Source organism: Dipodomys merriami, unplaced genomic scaffold, assembly GCF_024711535.1.
Source record: "Dipodomys merriami isolate MVZ:Mamm:240054 unplaced genomic scaffold, mDipMer1.0.p SCAF_52, whole genome shotgun sequence".
NCBI classification, from domain to species: domain Eukaryota; kingdom Metazoa; phylum Chordata; class Mammalia; order Rodentia; family Heteromyidae; genus Dipodomys; species Dipodomys merriami.
Window position 1 is genome coordinate 7,268,607 of NW_027206091.1, and position 13,200 is coordinate 7,281,806.

The 13,200-nt window shown below is 44.9% G+C and overlaps 1 protein-coding gene across 5 annotated transcripts in view; it reads left to right on the forward strand.

Annotated features, from left to right (window-relative positions):
- LOC138811134 (signal-induced proliferation-associated 1-like protein 3) overlaps nucleotides 1–13,200 on the forward strand; it is a 159,249-nt gene that overhangs the window by 12,462 nt on the left and 133,587 nt on the right. Inside the window, exon 1 of one of the 5 annotated variants that reach the window (XM_069998766.1) lies at nucleotides 2,781–2,877. The exons of the other annotated variants lie outside the window; for them this stretch is intronic. The gene's annotated coding sequence lies outside the window, so the exon portion shown is untranslated. Of the gene's footprint in view, nucleotides 1–2,780; nucleotides 2,878–13,200 lie in introns of those variants that run through there. 5 annotated transcript variants of the gene reach the window in all.

Here is a 13,200-nt window from a genome sequence, read left to right on the forward strand (position 1 = left end):
GTGGCTCTGGGAGGAGAGTGGCAGTAGAAATCAAATCTGAATTTGTTATAGGAAAGGATTGGGAATGAGGCTAGACCTTAGGGTAGACAATTATCTCTGGTGTGGAACTGAGGGAAACAAAGTGGAATCATAACCCCAGGCATTTTTGTGTCATTGCACTTAACCAATCTTGTTTTATAATAATCTCAGTCACTACTTAGCTTTCTTTTTTTGGGGGGGGGGGGTCCAGTCGTGGGGCCTGAACCCTGGGCCTGAGCGCTGTCCCTCAGCTCTTCAGCTTAAGGCTAGCACGCTACCACTTGAGCCATAGCACCACTTCTGGCTTTTTTTTTCTGCTTATGTGGTGCTGGGGAATCGAACCCAGGGCCTCATGCATGCAAGGCAAGCGCTCTACCACTGAGCCACCTTCTCAGCCCACTACTTAGCTTTCTATTCTCCAAACATGGCCCATTTAAAAAACAAATACTCAGAAACCATGTACCATAGGAACCCTTGATCTTGTTGGGATACTCAGTGTTTCATCTGATATTTCAGGGGCACTTGAGTTGGCCACAAGGCAGCAGGTGTATAGTTTTTGAGAGCTTGCTTTGCTCAGAAACACCTGGGTCTTTCCCTGCTCTCTTCTCACACCTGTGCAAGAGGCCCCTCTGAAGTCTGCTCAGAGGGCTGTGGACTGGGTGAAAGGAGAGAATGCAAGTCAAGTGCTTGGCCGTTGGCTGGCATATGTGGAGTGCTCAAGGCTAGGCTCTTCTCATTTTTTTGGGGGGGGGGGGAGTCCGGTCGTGGGGCCTATACTCTGGGCCTGGGTGCTGTCCCTCAGCTCTTCAGCTCAAGGCTAGCACTCTACCACTTGAGCCACAGCGCCACTTCCGACTTTTTTCTTTTTGCTTATGTGGTGCTGAGGAATCGAACCCAGGGCCTCAAGCATGCAAGGCAAGTGCTCTACCACTGAGCCACCTGCCCAGCCTCTCTTCTCATATTAAATGTGAGGGGTTTTTGTTTGTTTGTTTGTTTTTGTCATGGGGTTTGTATTCTGGGCCCTGGGCACTGCCCTTCAGCAATTCAGCTCAAGTCTAACATTCTACCACTTGAGCCACAGCGCCACTTCTGGTTTTCTGGTGGTTTATTAGAGATAAGAGTGTCACGGAGTTTCCTGCCTGGACTGGCTTTGAACCATGATCCTCAGATCTCAGCCTCCTGAGTATCTAGGAGTACACGTGTGAGTCACCGGCACTTGGCTAAATGTGAGTTATTAATTGAATAAATTATCACTTAATATTCCTGTGCTCTTATTACCCCTCCCCCAACTGTATGCAACATTCTGCAGATACCTGTTGCTGTCATTCATGGCTGCAGTGTAAAGCCATCATCACCCTGAGAGATGGCAGAGGGGTAGAGAGATGTGGCTTGGGCTCTGGAGGAGCCATACTACCCATTCATGAGTCCTGGGTCCATCCTAGTTCCCTGTTGATCTTGGGCAAGCCACTGAGTTTCACAGTGTCAGTTTTCAGATCAGAAAGATCTTCCTAGGTTGCTAGGTGAGAATCAAAATCTAGAGCACTAGCTCAGAGTGCTTGGAACATCTCAGTGCCTGACCCATAGTCATTGATGAACAGGGCTGAAAGCTTTCCTGCCAGTTTATTTACAGGACACTGTCAGACCCCATGGGCAGGTTCTGTATGTTTTTTGTTTACCTCTGTGCTCCAGTGTTTGACATAGAATAGACACTCCTTTTTCCGTTACTGTGGCTGAAACAAAGAGCAGTAATAGTTTTTCTTAATTTTTTCTCCACCATCAACTGCCCAGTATTTAAACTCAATGACCATTAGCTGGTTGCTTCCTATTTTGAAGATTCTAGTGTAGGCCTGACTAACCCCGAGAGCAATGTGAATCAATAATGGCAGCTTATAGCTATTGAGCATTTTTGTGAGCTCACTGTGAAGATCTCACTAACTCTCCATGCCCATTCCATTTTACAGAAGAGGAAACTGAGGCCCAGTAGGCACACCTGTGGCTCTTTACAAGAGGAGATTTAGGTCAAAAGTTGGAATCCCAGAGCCACTGTGGCTGGGTTGAATCCCCACCCTGTCATGTTCTTGCTTTTTGACCTTCAGCTTGTGACATGTCTGTTCAGTGTTAGAGGGTAATTGCAAGACTGGGGAGAGATAGTCCATATGAGGGGTTTAAAACCGTGCTGTCCTTTGCACAACTTTCATTGGGATTTGTGGTGGTTGTTAAAGCCATTGGGGCAGGGGCATCCAAAGCTGGTTGGAGGAGATCAGCAGCAGCCTCATTGTCTTTGCAAGCTGGAGCTCATCCTCAGTAGTGAGGGAGCCCACCTGAGAGTGGGAGGTTGGGAATGTAACAGCCAGGCACAAGCTCAGGCCAAGGGATGCCATGGCACAGATCCAGCCCTGGCTCTGTCCCTGAACAGGTGGCTTGTTCCTGAATCGAAGGTAACAGGCGAGTTGTCTTTGTTACCTTAGAGCTTTCTCTTAAGCCCATTCAGACTCCAGGACCACGTGTCTGGTGAGTAAGGACTTCTTTTATTTCCCTCCCCAAAGGGACTATTGGCAAAACAGCCCTCTTTGGGAATGCGCCTGTTCTCGAAGCCCAGCTATCTCTGGGGGAACTCCGGTGGCGGCGTGTTCCTGCTGCTGTTGAATAAGTCGCTGTTAGAAGCTGGCATGGCTGGTTCCCGTTTCCGCATTCCAGACACCCACAGCGCTGGGGGAGGCACCACCCCCGGGCGGCCATAGAGCTGGGGCAGGTGTCCTTCGCCTTTAGGAAGACTGGGGACAGGTACCACACCCAGGGACAGCCTAACAGTCGCCTGCCTACTCTGTGATCAGGACTGAGTTCTGGGACACTGATTAGGTGAGCAAACTTGTAGAGAAAGTTAATAACTTTCTTCTTTGTGAGAATTAAACTGTTGGCTTTTTTGTCTCTTACTACCTCCCCTCCTTGTCTTCTCCCATGAAATGTTTACCTGTCTGTCCCTAACTGTAAAGACAGGGTGGGCAGAGTGTTAAGTAAATGAGAGGAAAATAGAAGGCATTTTCCAGGGGAAGAAGTTGGGGACTTTAGTTGAACTCTTACTGGATACAGACTCTCTTGCCAGGGGGTGTGGGCACCCAAATTGTGATCTCAAGTGACCCCCTTTTCCTCTCTGAGCCTCAGGTTTCCCTTCTTAGAAAATAGCAACAGTACCACACTGAGCCATAGAGGTATGAAGTGTTCTGAGCTTGGACAGATATTACCTGCCCTTGTGCCCCACCTCAGCCCCCAGGCTCCTGTGGCTTCCTGTGTGACCCTATCTCTGCCTTGGCCATTCTAGCTTGACATCCTGAAGCTACTCCGGCCTCTTGCGGTTGTTCCTGCCTCCCAGCCTTTCCCTGGCTCTTCTCTCTGCCTAGAGCCTTTCCTTACAGAGTCTCCAAAATCTCCTCAGTCTTTCAGGTCACCTTCCCCTTTCCTGGGAGCCTTCTCCTTACTAAATAGCACACTCAAACCCTTTATTCTGCTTGATTTCTTTTTCTTTTATTTTTGTGCTGGTCCTGGGGTTTGAACTCAGCCTGTCCCTCAGCTTTTGTGCTCAAGGCTAGTGCTCTACCATTTGGAGCCATAGCTCCACTTTTAGCTTTTTGGTGATTAATTGGAGGTCTTATGGACTTTCCTGCCTAGGCTGGCTTCAAACTGTGATTCTCAGATCTCAGCCACCTGTGCTCAGCTTGCTTTGATTTTCTTCATAGTATTTCTTTGTACTCGACTTGTATTTGTTTATTATCTGCCCTTCCCCACAACCGCATGCAATCCCTGTACTTCTGTCTTTCCACAGCACCCGACACATGGTAGGCACAGCCTAAGTTATTTAATGAATGACTTTATGGTATTAGGTACCATAAATGGTGAAGATGTGTGGCCAGCTCCATTTGGAGTTTGATTAGAACATCAGCGGTGGCCACCTGCTTCCTCATGGTCACACAGCCATTCCTGGGCCTGCCTCCAACCTCTGGTTTCCTGGCCCTTGTAGCTGCTCATATAGGCAATTTGCTAGGACCCAATGTGGCGCAGGAGGCCTGGGTGCTAGGGAGTATAATTTAGGTGGGTAACCTGTGCATTTGTGGGAAGCTGACTTTTTCTGCAGGCTTTATCCTGCGGTGGGGAGTCCAGGAATGCCTGGGAAGTAGGAATGAACCAGCCACACTTTATCAGTCTCTACTGCTTTAATAGGCAATAATTCTTGCTGTGGGCTGAGCAGATCTTAATTAAATGGTGAGCTTGAGGGGTCTGACTGTGTAATAGCTGACACATTCTCATCTGTTTTCTGGCTCTCAGTGGTAGCAATTGATTCTGTAAAAATATCCTGGGCAGGGCTTCCCTGATCTCCAAGAAGTGAGGTCAGCATGAGACACTTACGGTCTTAGTGCTGCCCTGTCCCATAGCCTCACCCTTTGGGGCCTGCTGCTGTTTGCAGAATGTGCACAGTGTAGAGAGCTGCTCCAGCAGCAGCAAACTACTTGTGTCCTTTGAGCTTTGGGTACAGTCTTTCTCTAGACCTTGATTTCCTTGTCTGGAAAGTGGGGCTAATTATAGTGCCTGCAGTTAAGTGAGAAGTTAAAGGGAGATCAGATGATGTAGCACTGTGTGTGGTATATTGCAAGAGTCAAGAAATGAGGATGGTGGGTCAGGTGTGGGCACGCCTAATGGGAAGGGGAGACTGGGAGGATCAAGGTTTAAGGCCAGCCAAGGCAAAGAATCAGCACGACTCCAGCTCAAACAGTGGCCTGTGCTTGTTATTCCAGCTATGCAGGAGGCATAGATAGAGAGGATCACCACAGGTGGAAGCATCTCAATCGGAGGCTTATCTGGGCCAAAATACAAGACTATCTCTGAAGAATAACTAAAACAAAAAAGGGCTGGAGTCATGGCTGAAGTGGTATAGTGCCTACCTAGTAAGGGGAAGGCCCTGATTTCAAGCCCCAGTACTTCCCCCCCCCAAAAAAAAAAAAAAAAGGAAGAAAGGAGAATGGCAATTATATTTTTCTGAGTTTCCTTCATAATATTTTCAGCCTGGTCTTTTTTTGGGAGTGTCTCTTTCTTATGGTTTTCTACCCTGCTCCCAAGTCAGCATCCTCTCACATACCTCACTGATACTATCAAGTACTAATAGGCATTTTGGCCTATTTTTCTCTGTGGTTACATGATTCATTTTTTGCACATAGAAATACCATGTGGAAATGCTTGAGTTTTTAGGTAGTGAATGAGAGAGAGAGAGAGAGAATATGAATATATTTGTTGCTGGAGATTCAACCTCAGACCTCCAGTATGCTTGGCAAGAGCTCTACCAGTGAGCTACACTTCCAGCCTGAAATTGATGCTTTTAATGACTGCACAAGGCATGGTGCTGTGGGCCTACCATAATTTATTTGGTCAGAGTGTTACTGCTGTACATTCTCTTTGTTTCCTTCTCCCCCCCCCCACCTCAAAGTATTACTCTCACTGATGATGACCTTTTAATTACATTACAGGCATCCAACCTGCCTAGCCACCTCATTCACAGGGGCAGTAGTGTAATTAATGATGGCCCTGTCCAGCTAGGGGATGTGTTTTCTGAAGATTCTCACCACACAGTGATGAACCATCTACTTGAAATTATTTTTAGCTGTAAAAATGACTAATAGATTCATTGCCCTCATACATATTAGTTATGCCTAATGGATACTTACTACAAAATTAGAGAAAGAAGGGAGGGAAGTTCATGGCTTTTCTTGTCAACAGTTTTGGAAGAACTCATACTATTCAAGATAGTTAGATTTTGTTAGGGTATCCCTCCTTCTCTTCCTCCTTTCATCCCTCTGTTCTGTACTAGAATTTGAACTCAGGATCTTGTGTTTACTGGACAATCTATCAGTTGAGCCACACCTCTATCCCAGGATGTTTCTTTTGTAGCTAGCACTTCAGTTTGGGAGTGTGTTTGTCTTCACAGAACTTGTGCTGTATTGTATCTAGATAGGAATTTTCTTCTGGTCATAATAGGTACCTTAAAAATGTCAATAGTGCTGGGTGCCAGTGGCTCATGCCTGTAATCCTAGCTACTCAGGAGGCTGAGATCTGAGGCTCTCACTTCAACCAAACCCAGCATAAGCAGGAAAGTCCGTGAGACCCTTATCTCCAATTAACCACTAGAAAACTTGAAGTGGTGTGGTAGCTCAAGTGGTAGAGTGCTAGTCTTGAGCTGAAGAGCCCAGGGACAACACCCAAGCCCAGAATTCAAGCCCTACCACTGACCAAAAAACAAACAAACAAACAAACAAACAAACTTTTGTGTGTATGGTAGGAGGCCAATGGGTTTGAGCTCAAGGTATCACACTTGTCAGGCAGCTATACCTCTAAAACCCTGTTTTGCTTCTTTTAAAAAAATATTTTTTATTGTAAACATACTATACAGAGAGATTACAGTTACATGAGCAAGGAAATAAGTCCATTTTCTATCAAGCATTGTTACCCCTTCCTTTGTTTTTCCCCTACCATCCCTTTCCTCCCCACCTCCCCTTGCTTTAATTTTTAAGTAGAGCTCTCAGTTTGTTGGTTGAGATAGGGTCTCACTAACTTTTTGCCCAATCTGATCTTGAATTGTGATCCTCCTGATCACTGCTTTCTCAGTAACTGGAATTACTGGTGTGAGCTATCTCATAGCTTTTTTTGTTGTTGTTGTTTTTGGTCATGGGAGTTGAACTCTGGGCTTGGGTGCCGTCTTTCAGCTCTTCAGCTCAAGGCTAGTGCTCCACCACTTGAGCTACAACACCACTTCTGGTTTTCTGGTGGTTTATTGGAGATAAGAGTCTCACAGACTTTCCTGCCCAGGCTGGCTTTGAACCATGATCCTCAGATCTCAGCCTCCTGAGTGGCTAGGATTACAGGTGTGAGCCACTGGTGCCTGCCTAACTCACAGCTTATTACTTGTAGTCAACTGAGGCTTGGATAGATGGCTCTTCTGCCAGATCCTGTGGCAGTAGTCAGAAGGTTGCTGGGACCAGAATATTCACAATGATTTCTCCTCAAATGATTACTTGGAGATGACTAGTTCCATCTTCCCAAGTAGTCCAGGACTTTGCCTCCTGTGTGGACTCACCAGCCAAGTAGCTGAACTTAAAACACAGCAGTTTTCTGGGCGCTGGTGGCTCATGCCTATAATCCTGGCTACTCTGGAGGCTGAAATCTGAGGATCACAATTCAAAGCCATCCTGGTCAGGCAAGTCCTTGAGACTCTTACCTCCAATGAACCATCAGAAAACTGAAAATGGAAGTGTGGCTCAAAGTGGTAGAGCACCTAGCCTTGAATAAAAGAGCTCAGGGACAGTGCCCAGGTCCCAAGTTCAAGCCCCATGGTAGACAAAACAAACCACAGAAGCTCACAGCCTCTTAAGCCTCCTCTCCTTTAGGCTTGGGTTTAGGCCCAGCCAGCCCTGTATCACTTCTTTCTCATTGTGTTGGTTAGCATGAATCATGTTGTCAGCCCAGATTCAGTAAGGGAGGATGACACAGGACTTGAGTTCCAGGAAGTGTGGTCCATAGTGGACTGTGTTGATACTGACTGCCTCAGGACTCATTTCTGCACACAAGAGGTTGAGGCCATCAGAGTGAGGTGGAACTGCATCTAACCAGTGCCCTAGACTCCTCTGTTTTGCTATCCCTAGAAATTGCCCTCCCCTGCACTTCCTACCCTAAATCTCACCCTTAATCCTTTGATGGACACTTAGACTGATTCTGTAGCTTGACTGTGCATGAATACTTTTGGCACAGAAGGCAGGACTTCTAGATGTTTCTCTGTGTGTGCATATCTGAATACACATGTGGGTATGTGTGCATGTGATACAAGAAGCCTGTTGTTACTAGGCACTGGTGGCTCATGCCTCCAATCCTAGCTACTCAGGAGGCTGAAATCTAAGGATGGCAGTTTGAAGCCAGCCCAGGCAGGAAAAGGTCCATCAGACTCTTACCTCTAAATAACCTCTAAAAACTGAAGGTAAAGCTGTGGCTCAGAGTGTTAGAGCATTAGCCTTGAGCATAAAAGCTCAGGGGCAGTGCCCAGGCCCATGATTGACAGGAAGAAAAAAAAAGTCTGTTGTCTCTTTCTGTGTTCTTTAGGGTAGGTAAATGGCCATGGATGGCTATTGCCTAGATCCATTATATCATAGGAGGTTTGCAAAAATTGTAACATCGTAATGTTATCCTGCTATTCATCTATTAGCTGAAATATTTCTCTAGAGAAAATTTCCTTCATGTATTATTCAGTCTCCCTGATGGGCCTGGCTCTTTTGAACTTTGGTTACGTTGGAAATGAGTATTGAGTACTTGGGCTGCTGCTTCCTCATCTGCCAAGTCTTTCCTTCAAGGATTCAGATCTTTAGTCTTGGGTTTTGCGTTCATTCATTCCATCTTTGCTGGTCCTTGCCAGTAGATAAACCTGCTGCTCCCAGCCATCTACTGGGCAGGTGTGGCCACTCCAGGCTTTACCTTTGTCCAGGTGGGGCCTTGTGCGTATTTGTCAGTGAACGTCACCAGGGAGAGACATTAGAGGACTTGGAACTGTTGACATTTCTTTCTCCCATCCTTCTCTCTTCCCCTTGCATTCTCAGACTTCCTTGTCTTTGCAACTCTGTGCCAGGGGATTAATTCTTTATGCTTGGGGCAAGAGGCTTTGAGCATTTGACTTTCTTCTGATCTGACCCTCCATTCCTAGACAAAAGAACAATAAAGGACACTGCTGGTTGATGAGGCTGGCCAGGGGTGAGCTCTGACCTCGGCTGCTGTTGTCTTGCTCGTAAATTCTTTAGAGCAATAGCACGCTTGAAATCTTCTGCATGCTGTGGGATCAGCTCCGCATTCTATTACAAGATATCTAAGAGCCTCCTCGCTTCTGGAGATTACAACCCATTTATTCCTTCTGGGAGAATATTTGATGTGCAGTGATGTGCAGTTCATGAATTCATTCAATTGTTGGCTTATTCATTCAACAAATATTTATTGAGTATCACATATGTTTCTGAGTCTTGGGACAGAGCTTGAGAAAGCCCATCCTCCTTGAGTTTATGTGTAAGGTGAGGGATACAGAGAATAAAGAAGTAAACAGACTAATAAGATAATTTCAGAGGAGAGTGAATAATGCCATGAGGTCATTAAAACAAAATGGTGAGACACACCTGGCAGGTGAAGGAAGATCATAGGAGGCTGGACAGTGGGTGGCAAGGGAACTTCCTTAGGGTGAGGATGCATCAGCTGAGGCTGGAATGGCACACAAGTGCCAGCTTTAGGAGAGATCTGGGGAAGAGCTTTCCTGGCAGAAGGAATATTGGGGGCAGAGGCGCTGCAGGATGAGTTTGGTGTGTGAAGGAAAGCAGAGTAACCACTCTTGTAAGATGGATGTTGAAGGGTAAGCCATGTATACAGCAAGCGCCTGGTGGAGCATTAGAGTGTCAAGAGACTGAAGAGGGGGAGTGGAAGCAGGGCACCAAAAGAGGTAGCCAGGATTGAAGGACAGGACTGTCACAGAGCTGGGTCAAAGTGATGGCAGTGGACTGGGAACAGTATACCAAGCTGTACTTGCTAGGTGGTAAGCAGAGCGGAGAATTTTCCAGAGGGTTCAAGCTTTGGATTGTAGATTCTTATGTAGTAATAATAACAGCTCAGTCTCATTAACATATTCTGACACGTTCTATATCTGTCTTTCTCTCTTACACACACACACACACACACACACACACACACACACACACACACACACACACACATCCCATGTCTCATCTAGCCGTCTTCTTTCTTTTCTTTCTTTCTTTAAGTCCTGGGGATTGAACTGGGGGCCTTGCGCTTGCTAGTCAGGTGCTCTTAATCACTTGAGCCATGCCTCTAGCCTTTACCTAGCATTTGTTACAATCATCTCTTGTTTCCATTTTCAGATGAGAAACAGAGGCCCAGAGAAGTGAAGTCCTTGATTCTTGTCACACAGGTTGATGGGCTTGGAACCTGGGTAGTTTGCCTCTAGTCTGATCTGCCTCTAGTCTGACCTCCTATTAATATGATGTTGACTCAGCCAGTACCCAGCATCCATATTCCACATTTGTGAAGTTAGGAGGAGATGGAGCTCATACTAATCTAGATCCTGACATAACTTTTATTACTGGATTTATTGCAGGAAACAAGGACTTTGCAATTGCTGACCATATCTCCACTTGTGTCCTAAATAGGGTGTGGCTGGGCCCCCAAGTTTGTGCTCTTGAGACTTGTTAACTGATGGGCCAAAAGTCTTCTCATCAAATCCTCCTTATCGCCCTTTCCAATGCTCTTAGGTAAAGAGAGCTCTCTGTCACAGGAGTGGCCTGCATGCTTTACTTGGTGTCTGTCCTAGAGGATGGAGATGTGACCTCCTCCAGTCTGATCCTGGTTTGGGGGCACTGAGAGACACCTCTACTTGCATTTAGATCTCACAGCAATGATTTGACATTGATGAATTTTAAATTGCAGAAGGCACATTCTGGTTGTGACTAGTCCAACTATGGAGCATTATGTAAAGCCTAGATGCTCCCTTGTCCCCATCCTGACCTTGTAGCCTCTCCTGCCCCCTGCTTACTGCCCAGGGGATGTTAAGTACAGCTCTTTCTCTGTGTGGCACATTGTCATTGTGTTCACTAAGTACCAGAGTGCTTGGTGTGAATCCCACAGCTTTACTGTGGGCCGACTGTGTAAACTTGCCTCTGTTTCTCCATGTGTAACTGGTGGTGATCATCTCAGTCTCATGGGCGAGTAAGGATTTACTGCATTAGTGTATGTAGAAGTTGGAGTGGAGGCTGATGTGTGTTAAATACTCATGTGTTAGCTATTTTTATTGCACACAGATGTGTGTAGAGCTCCTTGTTTTGCAGACATTCTCTTTATGTCCTATAGATTGTACTTCCTTCTAATACACTGTAGGGGAGACCCTCCCATGGAGTGGTCAAGGTCCATGACATTTGTTTGAATGATTGCGCAGTGTTCTCTCCTATCAGTGTCCTGTGGTTGGCCGTGCTGATTATTCCTACCTCTCACCATTCTAACTCTGAGTATCTTACACACAAAAGACCTTTGTCTGGCACCTTAGATTTTTCTTAGGACAAAGTCTTAGAAATACAGTACTGAAACAAAGTATATGTCTAATTTTAAGGACTTGTGATATTTATTGCTGACATATTCTGCAAAGTTTCCATCAGAAGCTTTCCATCAATTCTGGTATGTTTGAGTGGAAATCTAGATTGTCCTAGGTCTGTATTAGCACTTGGTTTAGAAGGCTTATTAATTTTTGCTTCTTTATTCACAAAAACAGCTCCAAATAATTTTCATTTATTTGCTTTCTAGTAAAGTTAATTTTTAAATGTTTATCATATGTATTCTTTACTGATTATCTGTTTTTCTTATGGAATGTTTTTAAATTTCTTAATGATTTGTAAAAGATGTTTACATGTTGAATCATTTTGTGATATATTGCATATTTATAATACTGGTTAGTTTTTACCTTTGAATTTTTTGTATTATTAAATACTGATGCTTTGTAGTTATTATATAGTTAGAGGTATTTTTTTCTTTGTGAGGTAGTCTTTTGCCAAATCTGGCCTTAATTTAAGATATTTTTGACTTTTAATTTAGGTTTTTTTTCCCTTCTCTTCTTGTGGTGCTAAAGGATTTAACTCAAGGCTTCATGAATGATAGGTAAGGATTGATCACAGATCTTCACTCCTGGGTATGTGGCTTCACTTTTTAAACATCTGGCATCTAGATTTTAATTTGGTGTTAGGTTGGGATAATGATCTTATCCCCTTGCCACAGCAAATCAAATTGGTTGAATAATCTATCCTTTTTCACTGATTTGAAAAACTTTGCATGAACCAGACCTTGGTTTATGTTGGTTTCTTTTCCAGATTGGTTTTTTTGAGACAGAGTCTTGCTAAGTAGCCCAGGATGGCCTTGAACTGGTGATTTACTTGCTTCAATCTTGGAGTGTTGGGATTAGTAAGCATGAGCCATCATGGCACAGTTCAGTCTTAGTATTTTCATATTTTCTTTCAGTTCTCTTTGCCAGTGAAGCAGGTTGTCTATTCACAGTGAGGAAACAGGCACAAAGTATGATGTTGCTTTCTCAACATCTCAGAACTTGGATGAACCAGAGTCTGATTTCAAACATTACAGATTTATTTACCAGTCTCCTTGTTTGCAATATATTTCAGTGTTTGTTCCTGCAGTTTCTTGAAAATCTTTCTTCAGTTCACTAGTGATTTGTGTGTGTGTGTGTGTGTGTGTGTGTGTGTGTGAATGTATGTCTGCACAAGCTCATGCACATATACATGCACACTGATACTGGGGCTTGAGCACAAGGCCTTGGTCTGTTGCTCAAGTTTTTTGCTTACAGCTAGTGCTCTATCACTTGAGCTATGCCTTCACTTCCAGCTTTTTTTTTTCCTGGTTAATCGGAGATAAGAATATCATGGGTTTTTCTACTCAGGCTGACTTTGAATGTCAATCCTCAGATCTCAGCTTCCTGAGTAGCTAGGGTTATAGATGTGAGCCATCAATATCCAGCATGATCATTTTTATTGTTCCTCTGCTGCAGTTGTGTTTAGGCTGGTTTCCTGTCTCCTTGCCCTGTGAAATGCCAGTGGAGATCACTTGCAGGTGTAGCTGGCTCTGTTACTTTATTTTTCAGTGTTTCTTCATGGAGACCCTGAATGGGATCAGGCAAGGGCCAGGATGTTTCTGTCTCCCTTTAAGTCCATGGTGGCCACTCAGGCAGTAGAAATGTCATGAGGCCATCTGACCCCATGGGTGGACCAAACCAGAGGAAGCAGCAGCATCGGGCACAACAACTAGAATAAAGTAATAGAGAATGTTCTGGAGCTGTTGGTTAATATGGAAGAAAAGGTAGGAAACCCAACAATGGGTCTGCAGAAACTCCATAAGGAGCTAGCATGAAGACAATAAGGAGGAAGACATGAGCTGGCAGCTGCCTTGGTGGCAGAAGTGGATATGAATGTCCTCCTAGATATTTTGAGGCTAGAAGTCAGACCTGCTGACCTCTTATCACAGTTTTACTTCTTCCTGGTAGGGTGAGTTTGGAATGGAATCTCTCTTTGCTTCATTTTCATCTTCTGTAAAATGGGGTCATAATATTTG